The following is a 16209-nucleotide window of genomic DNA, read 5'->3' as shown; positions in this document are numbered from 1 at the left end:
GTGATGGAATTCCAGTTGAGCTATTTCAAATCCTAAAATATGATGCAGTTAAAGTGCTGCACTCAGAATACCATCAAATTTGGAAAACACAGCAGTGGCCACAGGACTGGAAAAGGTCAGTTTTCATTACAAACCCAAAGAAAAGCAATGCCAAAAATGTTCAAACTACCACACAATTGCACTCATTTCACACACTAGCAAAGTGATGCTCAAAATTCTCCAAGCTAGGCTTAAACAGTGCATGAAATGAGAACTTCCAGATGTTCAAGCTGGATTTAGAAAAAGCAGAGGAACCAGATATCAAATTGCCAACATCCACTGGATCATAGAAAAAGCAAGAGAATTCCAGAAAAACATCTACTTCTGCTTCATTGACTACCCTAAGCCCTTTTACTGTGTATATCACAGCAAACTCAAAGAGATGGGAATACCATGTGACATTACCTGCCTTCTGAGACACCTGTATGCAGGTCAAAAGCAACAGTTAGAACCAGACATGGAACAATGGACTGGTTACAAATTGGGGAAGGAGTATGTCAAGGCTATATATTGTCACCTTGCTTATTTAACTTACATGCAGAGTATACATCATGAGAAATGCTGCACTGAATGAAGCACAAGCTGGAATTAAGACTGTTGGGAGAAATATCAATAACCTCAGATATATAAATTACACCACCCTTATGGCAGAAAGTGAAGAGGAACTAAAGAGTCTCTTGATGAAAGTGAAAGAGGAGAGTGAAAGCTGGCTTAAAACTCAACATTCAAGAAACTAAGATCATGGTACCTGGTCCCATCACTTCATGGGAAATAGATGGGGAAAAACTGGAAGCACTGGCAGATTTTATTTTGGGAGTGCTCCAAAATCACTGCAGATGCTGATTGCAGCCATGAAGTTAAAAGAAGCTTGCTCCTTAGAAGAAAAGCTATGACAGAACTAGACAGTGTTATTACAAAGCAGAGATATCATTTTGCCAACAACGATCTCTATAGTCAAAGCTATGGCTTTTTCAGCAGTGAGATATGGATTTGACAGTTGAACTATAAAGAAAGCTGAGTGCTGAAGAATTGATGCTTTTGAACTGTGGTGTTAGAGAAGACTCTTGAGAGTCCCTTGGACTGCAAGGAGATCAAACCAGTCATTCCTAAAGGAAATCAGTCCTATATATTCATTGGAAGGACTGATGCTGAAGCTGAAGCTCCAAAACTTTGGCCACTTGATGTGAAGAACTGACTAATTAGAAAAGACCCTGATGTTGAGAAAGATTGAAGCCAGGAGGAGAAGGGGATGACAGAGGATGAGATGGTTGGATGGCATCACCAACCCGATGGACATAAATTTGAGCAAGCTCCAGAAGTTGGTGAAGGACAGGGAAGCCTGGCTGCAGTCCATGCGGTTGCGAAGTGTCAGACACGAGTGAGTGACTGAACTGAACTGAGCGACTAACACTTATTTTTAATACTTGGAGAATATCTAAGTGAATTTTCAGTTTCTTTTATTCAACCCAAAATACTTTCAATAAAAAAGAAGAATTTAATATGGTCTGTTATTGAAGATTTTTAAATTTAAATTTCCCACATATCTCCTAAATTTGTTTTATATTTTCTAATTTCTAGGCCAAAATCTAAATACTCTTTGACTGACAAATAAATGTAATAGTTTTCAAAACAATTTACTTTGGTTTATATACTTTAATGCATATGAAACAATTGATATATGGCTTATGTTTGTAAGCATTTAATAATGAAAGTGCTATTTCCTTCTGAACAATGAATTAGAGAATCTCTTGGCTATTTGATTTCTGCCATTTTGAGATTATATATTTCATACTTTAACAGTTTAATGAAGCCTGGAGTCTAGGTGTTTTATGAGTTTATCTACAAATATATTTTTAGAATATTATGCCATCCTGTAAAATGTACCATAAATACTTTTAGCTGAAAGCATTTCATTGTAACTTCTCTGAAATGTAGCATCATGTAGCAAATGTAGCAATATGTAGCATCATATTCCAATACGGGTTAAAACAGATGAAGCCACCTTTGAATCATGAAAACATGTTTTACTCTTTAGCGTGTATGTAGTAGATCTAAAGTAGAACACCCATGTAAGACTCTGAGAGCACAAAACAATGTTCTGTCTCCTTTGCAGTTGATTTTCTGCCTCTCAGATATTATGCAAACATGACTAAATGCATATGTGTAAAAATTTGTTGGCAAAAACTCTAGAAACCAGGAAACAAATCTAGAGCCCACTCTCTAGACTGATAAAAGGCAAAATGTAAGGACACTAGTACCATACACGTGGATTTTAACAATTAGCTACTGTATGACTAGAGAAAAATTTGCTGCTTAAAAGTAGCAAATTTCCTTTGGCAACTGTATATCCTTCTACATATACACAGTTCCAGGAGCACACTGCTATGCATTTGCTTTTGGAACTACGTAAAATCAGGGAATAATGTATTGAGTTCACTGGGTAATAGGAATTAAAGTTAGGTAAAATTTGGAAAATTTTGAATTCCAATTCTCAAACAAGACTGAACACAGACCTTTCTACTGTAAAGGCCATGTGTTGACCTTCTTCCGGTTCAGTAAAATCAAAGATGGGAACTGGGGATGCTGCTTGCCTAAGCACAGAGCCAGGTGGCATTTACTAAATTACGGCCGCAATGTCCTAAATTGTACTTTAGAACCTGAATGAGTCAGCATGCCTCTGAAAATACCCCATACCCAGGGACTGGCTAAGTAAACATTAGCAATATCAGATGATTACCAAAAATATTCAGACTCTCAACAATCTCATCAACAATCCAGGCCAGGACACTTGGGAAGGAATGGTTCACAGCTTGCAGGGTTGGTGAGGGAATGAGTTGGCATTAGTCTTCAACTATGAGAGGATGAATCTTATTTTCTTTACACAAAAGACATGTGCCCTTTTATGCCCTTCTGGGGTCATCTAGGGTTTAACCTAGGAGAGATCACCCATTTGTCTCTGGCTTATTTAGAGGCTGGGGTGCCAGTTATTCAAAGGTCTTTGTTTTATGATGGATTCTGATTGACACTATTTCTTTGTTTGACTATTATCTGAGGTGATAGCTCAAAAAAAAAAAAAGTTAAATCTTACATTCAGCCCTGATGACTCAACATTCCACATGTTAGGAATGTAATTTGAGAAAAATAGAATATACAGTCAAGTTAACAGAAATTTGATCTTTTGTTAAATCAAGATGAGATTGCCAGATGAGATAAATGCAAAAATGCAAATACTGTTCTGCTGAATGAAAAGCTTTAATACAAGTATGGCCAGTTTCTCCAAAGTCCTCATTCTAGGAAACTTTCATAAAAGAAGTCCATCTGTCATTACGTGAATTCTAAAACATCTGTTCCATGCAACAGTCGATTGGTGCCTGAGGTCTGTGCTGTATCAGGGTAAACTTCACTGTGATTAAAGTGAAAAAAGCATGGGAATCTCAGAATTCAGAGAGGCCCTATCAAACAATTAATACCACCCTTCTTTTCAAATATATTGCTAAACTCTATGAAAGGATTTGTTGGGAATGGGTGTAATTCACCTCGCACTTCTCGGCCTTACTGTATTTCTGAATAATTTCTCAACTATTGATGAAGATTTAAATATTACATTTCCTTTTCAGAAACTGAGCTATGAAAATATACATTCAAATATAAGACATTAAATAAAATATTCTTAAACTATTTAAAAAGTATATTCTGGAAGCAAGCTTTAAATGTTACTATAGTTATTCCTTTTGAACAGATTTGTGTAAGTTATGTTTTTCCAAAAAAAGTCGAATTGCTCATTCTTTAGAATTAGATAAGGATGCTTTTTAAAAAAGTCTTCTATAAAAAGCATAAGGTAAAATTATAAAACAGTCTCTTGTCAGCCAATCTAACACTTTGCAGCAAACAGCATGGTTTGAGTAAATTCTTCTTCATTTGCTCTGTGTGTGTACTTGAATATCAATGATCTTAGTTTTTTAACATGTTTTTCTTTTATAATGCTTTATTTAAATGGAAAGACCCAACAATAAGCACCCAGTGATTTTAGAGATTAACACTGCACAGTGAGAGGGTTGACGCAAAAAAGATAAAAGCTTGAAAAGAAAAGGAAGAGAGGAAGGGCCCCAAGTACACGGTGGATAGTGTTGCGCTTTTCATTAGAGAAGAAACACGGGTGACACGTCATGCATTTCATGTCAAACTGGGCAAAGGCACTGTTTCAAAATGGCATGTGGTTCATTGGGAATCACTTGACTCCCATTCTGATGCTCAAATTAAGTTTTTTTTTAATTTTTTTATTTTATTAAGGGGGTGGGTGGAATATACCATCCCTTTACAGACCTCCAGGGAAAGGCATGGAGATTTGAGGCTCGAGGATGCTAAACAACCAAATTATATTGTAGGCACAGATTCCATTATTTGACAGTAACCTACATGTCTAGTTTTCTGTGGGAAGTACCTCCCCAGCACTGTACTGTCTGGCCTACTGTTCTGTTCTGATTCAAAAATCTGTTCAACTATGAGATTTCCCTTCTAGACACAGTGAACATTGACCGCCTATACCTGCAGAGGTTGCAACGGGAACACAAATCATTACTTACATCATGCATGGACTTTTCAAAGCACAGTTTTGTGGTTTACTATTCCTAGGAAACTTGTCCAGATATATATTGGAAAGGTTAACTGTCCGTATTCCTGCTTGGTTTGCCAGAGCTGTTTTTCACCTTATGCAAAATGATGTATGTGTGTGTGCTCAGTCGCTCAATCATGTGCGATTCTTTGCGAGTCCGTGGACTGTAGCCCACCAGGCTGATCCTCTGTCCATGGGATTTTCTAGATAAGAATACTGAAGTGGGTTGCCATGCCCTCCTCCAGGGGATCTTCCGAACCCAAGGATCGAGCCCGTATCCTGCATTGGCGGGTAGATTCTTCACCATTGAGTCACTTAGGAAGCCCATGCAAAACCACAGATGGATGTTAATGTTTCAGGGAATAAGATAATCCATTGTGTGAAATAATGTGCTTCTAGTTTTTATGATACAACACCACTCCAGGATCGAATCATTTCATGTTTTACTAATAATGACCATAGGCATGATCACTGTAAGAGTTAATTAATCAAGACATGTAATTTCTTGAGGTCTCAGTTTCTCCATCTGTACAAGGAGGATACTAATGCACTCCTAAAATGTTATGAGGATCAGAGGAGAAAATAGGACTACAGACCCATAGTAGGTACTTATTAATAATAAATGGTAGTCACTCTCATTGGTATTAAGCCTTTACATTGTATAGGACTTTGTCTTTTTGAGAGAGATACAGATGTGAGTGAGTGAAACTCCTTCCCCAGGGAGTAAGGCCTGCAAAGAAGCAAACAATATTGTTCGCAGAATGACTCTCCATTGGGATGGAAATAAATACAGCTCGGCTGCTCTGGATGAAATGCTCCCAATGATTACCATGCTCTTATTTTTCTCTGTGAAAAGAAGTAAGATTACAGCCCTGGGTCAGTTTGACTTAAACCCAGTATCTGGTCATCAGGGCCCAATGCAAAGTACCTTTTAAAAATTAGAATTCTCCATAAGATGGGAACTTTTAATATGGTAGCATTTTTAAAAAAGCTATTTTCATGTACTATTTTGAGCTGTAAAATTGTAACAGTATTGACTATTATGCAATTTAATTAATATTTTCTTTTGATTTGTGCTTATGCCTGGGGATAGTACTGAGAAAGAAAGTACTTTAAAATTATTTTAAAGATCGAATGAATAAAAAACCCAACACAAATGAGCTGTCCTTCCTCAGATTGTGATACTTGGAACAAAAACTGAAACAGTGGATTTTTAACATTGTAAGTGATTCCATTTCTTTCTTCTATTTTTTCCCCCACTGGAGTTATGTTAGTCAAATTCCCATCCTCTCAAGTTTTAAAATAAAACTGATATATGTTTCTCTAAATTTTTGAGAGCTATGCTTTATTGACTTACATGCAAAGTACAGAAATTTCCCAAGTGAACTGGCCAAAATATAAAATAAATTATTTGAACTGAAGGCTAATACTTTACTGTCACCATATGACTTCCTTGGAAGTCATCAGCTGTCAGGTGACTGTAACTGTTGTTCCCAAGGATCAGCCAGTCACTCCCCAGGGTTCAATAGTTCATCACTGCTAAGCATCTACAGTTAGATCTGCTTTTCAAACTTGTCAGGAAAATCTTAAAAGCATCATTTTATTATTAATTTTCTTATTATTTCTCATTGTGGCAATTAAGCGTTAGAAGAGTTCAAAACAGTATATCCAGAAAGGAGAAAAAAAGGCCCATGTTTTAATCTAAGCATGGAGTGGAAATAGTTGATTAAGTCTTGCTTCACGATCCTCATACACCAGGGATCTGGGCTCAGGCTTGATATCAAAGCTCAAACAGAACTTCCCAGCTTTCAGCTATTCTTTACAGAATAGTGCAGAGAAAAAGGACACTGAGAAGCTAAAGTCTTCACCTCTTTAAGGTTCTGTGTCCTTTTGTCTATATGCTTCACATTCTTTCCTCCATCAGCCCCAAAGCTATGTTTCTAATAGGCTTCTAATCTCCCTATCTGGGTCTGGCATTCCACTGAAGTGAACAATTTCCTATTGCTCTCCTGGCTACTGTCTCCCTTTAGAGAAGAAAACATTGATGGTAGGGACAGACATCTTGTATGTGTCTAGTATTTTAGGGAACTTTGCATTTGCTTTGCCTCAGTGTCATCTTCTATAAAATGAGGCAGTGGGTTCTTCAAGTCCTAACTTTGAAGATGGGGGAGGTTTCTGCCTGGACTGCTGAAGCCTGAATGCCTGACTTGAAGCCAGTTTCTAGCACCTGCTACTGTTGTGACCTTGTCCAACGCCTTATCTTTAAAAGCTTCAGTTTTCTCATCTGTGGTATGCATGCGTGCATGCTCAGTCATGTCCGACTCTTTGTGAGCCCACAGACTGTAGCCCACCAGGCTCCACTATCATGAGATTTTCCAGGCAAGAATACTGGAGTGGGTTGCCATGTCCTTCTCCAGGGAATCTTTCTGACTCAGGGATCGAACCCGGCAGGTGGATTCTTTTCCACTTAGCCACCTGGGAACCCCCATCTGTGGTGCACCCCATGGACCGTAGCCCACCAGGCTCCTCTGTCCATGGGATTCTCCAGGCAAGAATATTGGAGTGGGTTGCCATGTCCTCCTCCAGGGGATCTTCCTGACCCAGGGATCGAACCCGCATCCCTTATGTCTCCTGCATTGCAGGTGAGTTCTTTACCACTAGTGCCACCTGGGAAGCCCTCCCATCTATGCTATGAACCTAATAATAATTCCTCGTTCAGAGTGTTGTTATGAAAATTAAATTACACAGACACATTACTAGAAAAGTATCTGGCACATACTAAACGCTCAGTAGCTGTTGTTATTTTAAACTACCTGGTTACTAAAGCTAATCATAATTTCTCATTTGAAATGCCTGGTATAGGAGCAATGTCCACATTCATATATAATTATAGTAAACTTGGGAAAAGTCTGAAGTCAAACATTTTTTACTGTGCCACTCATACTTTCCTGACGATGTAGGTTGGGATAGAGAATGGATTGTTGCAAAGTTAATTTGAGGATTAGCACACAAATGAAACTGCTACTTTCCATTTGGGTAGAAACATGCCATTGCTAGGATATTCTGTAACACCGGTGTAAACTGTGATTGTCTGTTTGTGTGCATACTGGTGGGTCTAATTGTAGGGAAATGAAGAGAGTGATCCACTTTTGAAAGTCACTCTATTACATTTCTGTTTGAATACATTCATCAATATTCCCACCTCAACACTTTATTTGGGGGGAATAAGTTCAAGTGCAGGGTTAATTTGTTTGGCCTCCTTACTGATAAAGAAAGCATGATTAATTTTTGTGTTTACAAGGAGAGAAGTGCAGAAAGCTTTTCCTTCCCTTTGTTATCCCTGTGACAGCTACTGACCTACACCTAGCAATTCTCTGGAACAAAAATATGCAGAAGACAACAGCAATGAGCAGACAGACATGAGGAAAAAGGTACAGGAAGTCAGATTGGGTGGGAAGTGCATTTTACAACGGAGAAGGCACTGGCACCCCTACTCCAGTACTCTTGCCTGGAAAATCCCATGGACGGAGAAGCCTGGTGGGCTACAGTCCATGGGGTCGCTAGGAGTCGGACACGACTGAGCGACTTCACTTTCACTTTTACCTTTCATGCACTGGAGAAGGAAATGGCAACCCACTTCAGTATTCTTGCCTGGAGAATCCCAGGGACGGGGGAGCCTGGTGGGCTGCCGTCTATGGGGTCGCACAGAGTAGGACACAACTGCAGCGACTTAGCAGCAGCAGCATTTTACAAAATGTGAAATGGAGTGGTTTATTTATTTTATTTTTACAACAAAAAAAGGCATTACTTATAGGAACTATAATTTGAGATGGGTCCAGGAACCAAGTAAGACAGAATCATCAGAAGATCTTCAGGTCTTGTCTCCTTTTAACCAAACTTCTCGCTTTGTCTTCACCAGGAAAAGAGCCTACTCATTATTGAATGTGAGTGTATGCTGGGTATAATTCTAAACACATCACCTGCATCATGATTTAACTCTCTTCTTAAAATAATTTTAACAATCCTTTGCTGTGGGCATTCAGTTCCTGTTTTACAGATAAGGTTTAGAAAATTCACAGAATTTTCACATAGCTGATAAATTGAAGATTCAAAGTTTGTACACATTTCTACCTGGCTCTGAAGCTTGTAATCTTAACTGTTGGAGATGATGTCCACGGAATGGGTGATGGTTAATTTTATGTGTCATCTTGCCAAGGCTGCAGTACCCAGATATTTGGTCAAACATTTTTGTAGCTCTTTCTATGAAGATGTTTCTCTACTTTGAGATGACATGAACATTTGATTCAGTAGATACTGAGTAAAGCAGATTGCCTTCCATAAAGTAAGTGGGCCTCATCCAGTCAGTTGAAAGCCTTAGTAGATAGGCTCTGAAGTCCTGAAAGAAAGCATTCTGCCAGTGGACAGCCTCTGACTTGAACTGCAACTTGGCTTTCCCCTGGCTCTCAGCTTGCTGGCCCACTTGCAGAGTTCAGTTTTGCAGCTTCCATAATCACGTGAGCCAATTCCTTAAAATAAAATCTCTCTGTTCATACACATCCGATTGGTTCTGTTTCTCTGGAGAATCCTGACTAATGTAGGATGCTTCCTCTCTTTGTTTGGGTGAGCTGGCTGAGAGATGAGCCAGAGCCTGGTTTGCCTGGTGCGTCTTTGTAGGTCAGGGGACCCAGGTGGACAGGAAGGGCCTCCGTGAGCTTTCTCAAGGTGTTGGCACAGTGGGTAAGAGCAGATGAATCTCATTTTCTCCAGTGCATGACAATACTTCTGATTCCCTGGTTTACTGGCATAAAATGGGCTCCACTATTTATTTAGTATTTAGTAAAGCCATTCCAGTTTATTTTGGGAATATATTCAGAAATTAGTCTGCAGTTAGTATATGTGTAAAAATAAATATAAACACATATATGATCTCTCTCTCTCTATATATATATGTATATATATATACATATACATGCTAAGTACTATGATAAGTCTTCTATATCCAAAAATATGTTATCTTTTTTCCTTTCAAAAACAACTCTAAGAAACAAATTTGGTGATCCTTTTCAGATGAGGATACTAAGACTCAATGGTAATTAATAACTTGCATTGGGTAAGTGAAGGAGCTGGTTTTTAACTCAGATCTGTTCTGATTTCTAACCATATCTTTTAAACAACTATAATTAACACCTCTTTTATACATTATGTGCTTCTGAAAGTAAGTACAACAATCTAAAGTATGAAAACTGAATAGATACTAGTTTACTTTCAGAGCTTAAAGTAAGTATGATATTCCTAAATAAGTCTCTACTATTAGAATAATCTTTGGTGACTTACTTTTCTTAAACAGTTGAATAAACAGTTGACCTGATTTAGTACAATAGCTATCTAATGCTATTTTAGCATAATGATCTTATGTCTATTCAATCATACTGGATTTATAAAGTTTGCAGTTCCTAATGTTATTATTTTTATTTATTAACATTCAGAAGGATGCGAAAAAACAAACTCAGTTATACAAAAATCAATGTTTCAAACCTAAAATGTTTGGTGAGTGAAAAAGTATCCCTCCATTGGAAAATCAAAAATGGTTTTTCATTTATCAGTTGATCTACCTACTTCCAAAGGGGATGTTACTATACAGTAAAGTATGATGATTTTTTGTGTGAGATTAATTTATGAAAGTGAAGGATTATCTGCTTTGCATAATATCCATTTTATTTGTTCTGTTTCCTGTCACAAATGATCTTTTAGGCTCTGGAATTTAGTTTAGTCAGTCTATGGTTCATTACAAAAGTCCACTGATAAAAGTTAAAATTAGTGAAGGAACAGAAGCAAAATGTAGAACATTTTGTAAGGACTCCTTGATACCTTCCAAATCATGAGAGTATATTTTTATAAGCTGTGTTTCATGTGCCATTCTGTGAGGAAACCAATGCTAGCCTCAGAAGCATCTACCAACATAAACGAGACTGCCGTGTTTGAAAATGCATGGCTTAACATAGTATAGCCACTAATATTTAGCTCCAACTCTGGAAGGCAGTATTATCTCTCTAGCTTATGAAATTAGTATGGCTGACCAAACTGAGTCCAAAAAAATTAGATGAGGTTTAAAGAAGTCAGACTGCGGTGGGCAGATAACTTTAGTAGAAGTCTAAAATAGAATCAAGAACATTGGAGCTGTTCTACTTCTGAACATGGAGATGTTTTGCCAAGACATGTGTCATCATCGCTATAATGAGTGCATTAGAAACTGGGAAAAGTGTTGGAAGGTCCCCTCAGTGAGGTGGCCACCAAGGGGGGTTCTTCTCTGTGATGCTTACCCCAGGTAACCAGGGTACTATCAAATTTAGCTCATAAGTGATTCAAAGAAGTATGAAGAGGAAATATTCCAAAACCAGAGAAAACAGCATAAGTTTCAGTACAGTCTTGGCTGATTTGCAATAAGTCTTGACTTCTTTTTCCATCCTTCCCTCCCCTCCAGAGCTAAAAAAGTTCAATTCAAAATAAAGAGCTCACTATGAGTACCTACATTGATCCAATTATCTGCTAATTGTTTGAGCCTGGTTAATTCAGTGGATAAGGTTCAAAAACATGGGGTTGAGTTAAACATAATAGCAACTTTATATTTACAACATTTTGTAAGATCAGAGAAACAACTGGATCAAAATGTTTTAATTAATTTAAAGTTTAAGTGGATTTTAATATTACAGATGTTTTTTGTAATTTCGGCAAGTTTATTTGAATGGTACAAAGTTACTAGACGAGAGTTTTTGGAAGAAGAATGTGCTTAAGTGATACCAAATGATTAAGCCTGTTCAGTTACCAGTTGGCCTGTGGCACAGGCTTTGGAGCTTTATGGGGGAAATAAGCCTGGCCCACATTTGGTGGATTTCTGCAGAACTTACCCGCATCTTCTTTCTGCTAAAAAATAAGACGACTATTGGAAAAAATGAAAAAAGACACATCCTCTTCGCTACATCATTCAAAGAGTAAAATGAATGTGATTGTAGGCAACAGGATGTGGGTGTCTGACTCACAATGTAAGCTGGCCGCATGATGCGATGCTGACATCAGCAGCTGCAGGGACATTTTCTTGGGTTTCACACCAGCAGCTGAGCCCGCTCCCTCGAGTCGCATCGCACATTGCATCCTGCACGTCTCTGTGGCTCCGCGTCGCTCTCAGGGCCCTGCTGTCCACCGTGTCTTAGGGCAAAGCTGACATTGCCCAACATCCCTACCTCTCTCCCTCTGTGACCTGCCTCTTCCGCTACACCTTTTCACAGCTGTCCTGCTCCAGGCTGCCCGGAAGAGCAGCAGATGGCGGGGAGAGCGGAACTAACCATCCATCTATTACACCCGAGAGATAAGGGCAGCCTTTTTTCCCTTCCTTGTTCCAACCTGTTTCATCATGATGGAAAGATGTTGCTCCCTGAAGCACAGATGAGGCTGGAAGATGTACTATGTGCTCTCTTCCATCCTGCGGAACCCCATCTCGCTCTCCGTGAGACCCCCGCAGTGCAGATTCAGTTCTTTAGGTGACACAGGTCATGTTCTGCCTCTTATAATTACTGTTTGTGTGCAAACCTTATTCCTCCTTTTTGACACGGGAGCATGACCCCCTAATCTTTTTATCGTCTATGGCAGCTATAAGAGGACCTCAAAATAAATATTTGTTTAACTGAAAACACTTTAGAAGCATTTGAATTGGAAATAATAGGTGCATTAACCCAACAACAATGTACTGAATGGCTTCTATGTTCTAAGCACTGTTCTAGTTCTAAGTGTCATGAAAGTGAATAATGTTAAGTTCTTGGTCTCAGTTAAATCACATATGAGAGAGAGAGAGAGAGACAAAGAGAGAAACAGAGGGGAGTAGGGGCGAGAGGGAAGGAGGGAGGACAGACAGAAACAGAGAGGGAGGGAGAGCTCACAAGGGGTGGTGGAGTACAGAACAGAAAGGAACCAAGTCTGCCTGGGACGATTGGTCAAGGCTTCCAGCAAAGGACTAGTTGATCCGAGTGCTGAAGGATGGGTGATGTTCAACAAGAAGAAAGAGGCAAAGTGAGCATTCCTTGCAAAACCACAGTCATGGAAGTAATGTCTTAATAGGAGACTGAGGAAAAGCTCAGAGTGACTGAAGCATTGAGAAGAGTAGGGAAGGAACGGCGCGAGAGGAGGGGATATTTACGGCCAATTGCTACATCGCAAATAGCAGCCAACTTAGTGACTTAAAACGACACATGTTTATTGTCTCAAGGTTTCTGTGGGTTAAACTGAGTTCTCTGCTCAGGGTCTTACAGGCTGAAATTGCAAAGTTGCCTGGGTCTATGATCTCCTCTGAGGCTGTTTCCAGTTTGGGGCTATTGCAAATAAAAGCCGCTATGTACTACATTCTTAAATATATCCATTTTTATGTGTACATATACTTTTCTTGGATAAACATATAGAAGTGAGATTGCCGAGTCAAAGGGCAAGTGTATATTTAAATTTGCTAGAAACTGCCAAACTTCTTCCAAAGTGTTCACAGCATTTTATACTCTCATCAACAACTTATGAGTTACAGTTGCACTACATCCTTTCCAACACTTGGTGTTGCCAGTCTTAATTTCAGCCATTCTGATGAGTGTGTACTAGTGTCTCACTCTAGTTTCCATTTGTATTTCCTGGATGACTAATGACATTGGGTAACAATATTTAGATGTGGAATAACATTGCTTAAGTGAATAGGCTGAACTGCCCCTGGTTCAAATCCTTGCTCTACTCTTCCCTGGCAAGATTCTTATTTTATTTTTTAAATTGAAATATAGTTGATTTACAATGTTGTGTTAGTTTCTGGTGTACAGCAAAGAGATTCAGTTATACACACACACATATTTCATATTCTTTTCCATTATAGATTATTAATGATACTGAAAATAGTTCCCTGTGCTGTACAGTCAGACCTTGTTGTTTATCTATTTTACATATAGTAGCTTGTACCTGCTAATCTCAAACTTCTAGTTTTATCCCTCCCTACCCCACTCAGCTTTGGTAACCATAAGTTTGTTTTCTATGTCTGTGACTCTGTTTCTGTTTTGTAAATAATGATTTGTATTATATTTCAGATTCCACATATAAGTGATATAATATGATATTTGTCTTTGTCTGACTTACCTCACTTAGTATGATAATCTCTAGGTCCACCCATATTGCAAATGGCATTATTTCATTATTTTATATGGCTGAGTAGTATTCCATTGTATATATGTATCATATTTTCTTTATCCAGTCTTATGTCAATGGATGTTAAGTTGCTTCCATGTCTGGGCTATTGTAAATAGTGCTGCTATGAACACTTGGGTGCATGCATCTTTTCAAACTAGACTTTTCTCTGGATAAATGTGCCTTGCAAGATTCTTGACTTCTTTGCAAAAGAAATAAAATTATAGTATCTTCTTCATGGAGTTGTTGGATAGATTAAGTGAGATAATACCCATAGAGTTCTTAGCAAATTACATGGCCCAATAAAGAGTAGTTTTACTATTCATAAAGACTATTTAATGAACTAGGGTCATTGACACACAACTAGTCAAGTAGGTGATTTACTGTTATTTTTAAGTGAAAGGAATTAAGGGAAGGAATCTCTTATACACACGAAGACTGAAATTTCAAATACTCCTTTCTCATCTCAACAGATGGCATAACCCAGCCCCTCTCCATACCAGAACATCCTGGACTGATCTGACTTGACTACATGTCTTGGCCCACTTCCCCGTGATGAACAGATGTGGATTCCAGGGCTACAGCTCCCTTTATATATTTACCCTAATGTTTCTGCAGAAACACACTGCCAGGGCCATCCATTGCTCTCCTTTCTCTTCCCCATCTCTACTTCCCTCTTTTCATTATTTTCAACATACACAAAGTAAAAGATTTTTAAAACTGAGGGAAAGGAAAGCAAACATGATTCTTGGTAGTATCTATTTTGGAGGTGGGAGTGAGGGAGGTATAACCTTTTGGGGGGAAAAAAAAAAAGAAAGAAAGATGAGCTCTTTCTTCTCAAATGTCTACTTGGTTAAATTCACTGGCATTTCCATAGGGGTAACATACATCTCCCTGCCTCCACTCCCCAACAGGATGTGGGGTGTATCAGACCTCCCAGGAATTTGGAAGAGGGAGTGAATAATTTAAAAAATCTCCCAGATGATTTTGATGTCCTCCTGTTCCCACCTCCTATGTCTTACTGAGACCCACTTGTTGCAACTAGAAGAGAGGAGGTGAAGGACAGAGCCAGAAACTGTCCAGAAATGTGAAAAGAGGATTGAAAGCAAGTGGCCAGGGAAACGGGAGCAAAGCCAGGCATAGGAGGCTCCTGTGCATTCAAAGGGAGTAGGAGTATCAACATTATGAAATGTTTCAGAGAAGTGAAACAGGATGAGGAATAAAAACAGGTCACTAGAGTCGGAAGTTGAGGTCATAGGCAATGCTTCTCAAAGGTGCCTTTGTGTATATTGTTGGGGGCAAGTGGAAGGGATGAAAGCTAAATTTTATTGGATTAAAGAGTAAGAGGAAGGTAAGTAAATTCCTACTTCTTCTTCAAGAAATGGTTGAAAAAATGGGAGGTGAGAAGAGAAAAAAAAGACTACCAAAAGAAAAAAAGCTGACATAATTGTGGGCAAGTTATTCCTCTGGGCTTCAGTTTCTTTCTCTATAAAATGGGGATAATAGTACATATCACGTGGGATTCTGTGAGAATTAAATGAAGATAGCATATGCCTACAACAGTTTTGGGAACATGGAAATACTCAAAAAATGTCAACTAACTCATTAGATTATTGAAGGAGAAATAGAGCAACTCTTTTCTTCTTATCCCAAAGTCTCGGGATGATCAAATCTGCCCTTTTCCATGGTCATTGCCTGGTGTTCCATTTAGGTGCCTCCATCAGATGTCTCCATTCCTTGGTGGCTCAGAAGGTAAAGCGTCTGCCTACAATGTGGGAGACCTGGGTTCAATCCCTGGGACAGAAAGATCTCCTGGAGAAGGAAATGGCAACCCACTCCAGGATTCTTGCCTGGAAAATGCCATGGACAAAGGAGCCTGGTGGGCTACAGTCCATAGGGTTGCAAAGAGTTGGACACGACTGAGCAACTTCGCTTTCACTGTCACCAGATTTCAGACACACTATACCCCTAATTCAATTTCCAATTGCTTCTCAGCTCAGCAGAGCCACAGGAAAATTCTTTAATCTTTGAAAGGACTTTTTTTTTTTCCTCCCATCAAGTAGGTACAAGACTAGGATGACAAAAAACACAACCAGTGGGGAAGTAACAAGAAATCTGAAAAGAAATGGTATTAGTTCTCATTGACCTTCATTTCAAAATAAATTGAAACCAGCCCTCAGCATTTCAAGTTTTTCCCTTTTCCCTCCTTTTCATCCCTTGTCTACCTAACTCTCTCTCCCCTTCTTGTTTTACAAAGTTTCCCAATAACTCTACTTTATTACCTTTTTTTTTTTTTTTAATCTAGGGGCTTAGCTTCTTCGGCACTCCCTTCCCTTTAAAAACACCACATGCATAGT

This window comes from Giraffa tippelskirchi, chromosome 4 (genome assembly GCF_054371585.1).
Source record: "Giraffa tippelskirchi isolate mGirTip1 chromosome 4, T2T-mGirTip1v1.2.pri, whole genome shotgun sequence".
Classification (NCBI taxonomy): domain Eukaryota; kingdom Metazoa; phylum Chordata; class Mammalia; order Artiodactyla; family Giraffidae; genus Giraffa; species Giraffa tippelskirchi.
Note: the sequence above shows the minus strand (reverse complement) of the source record.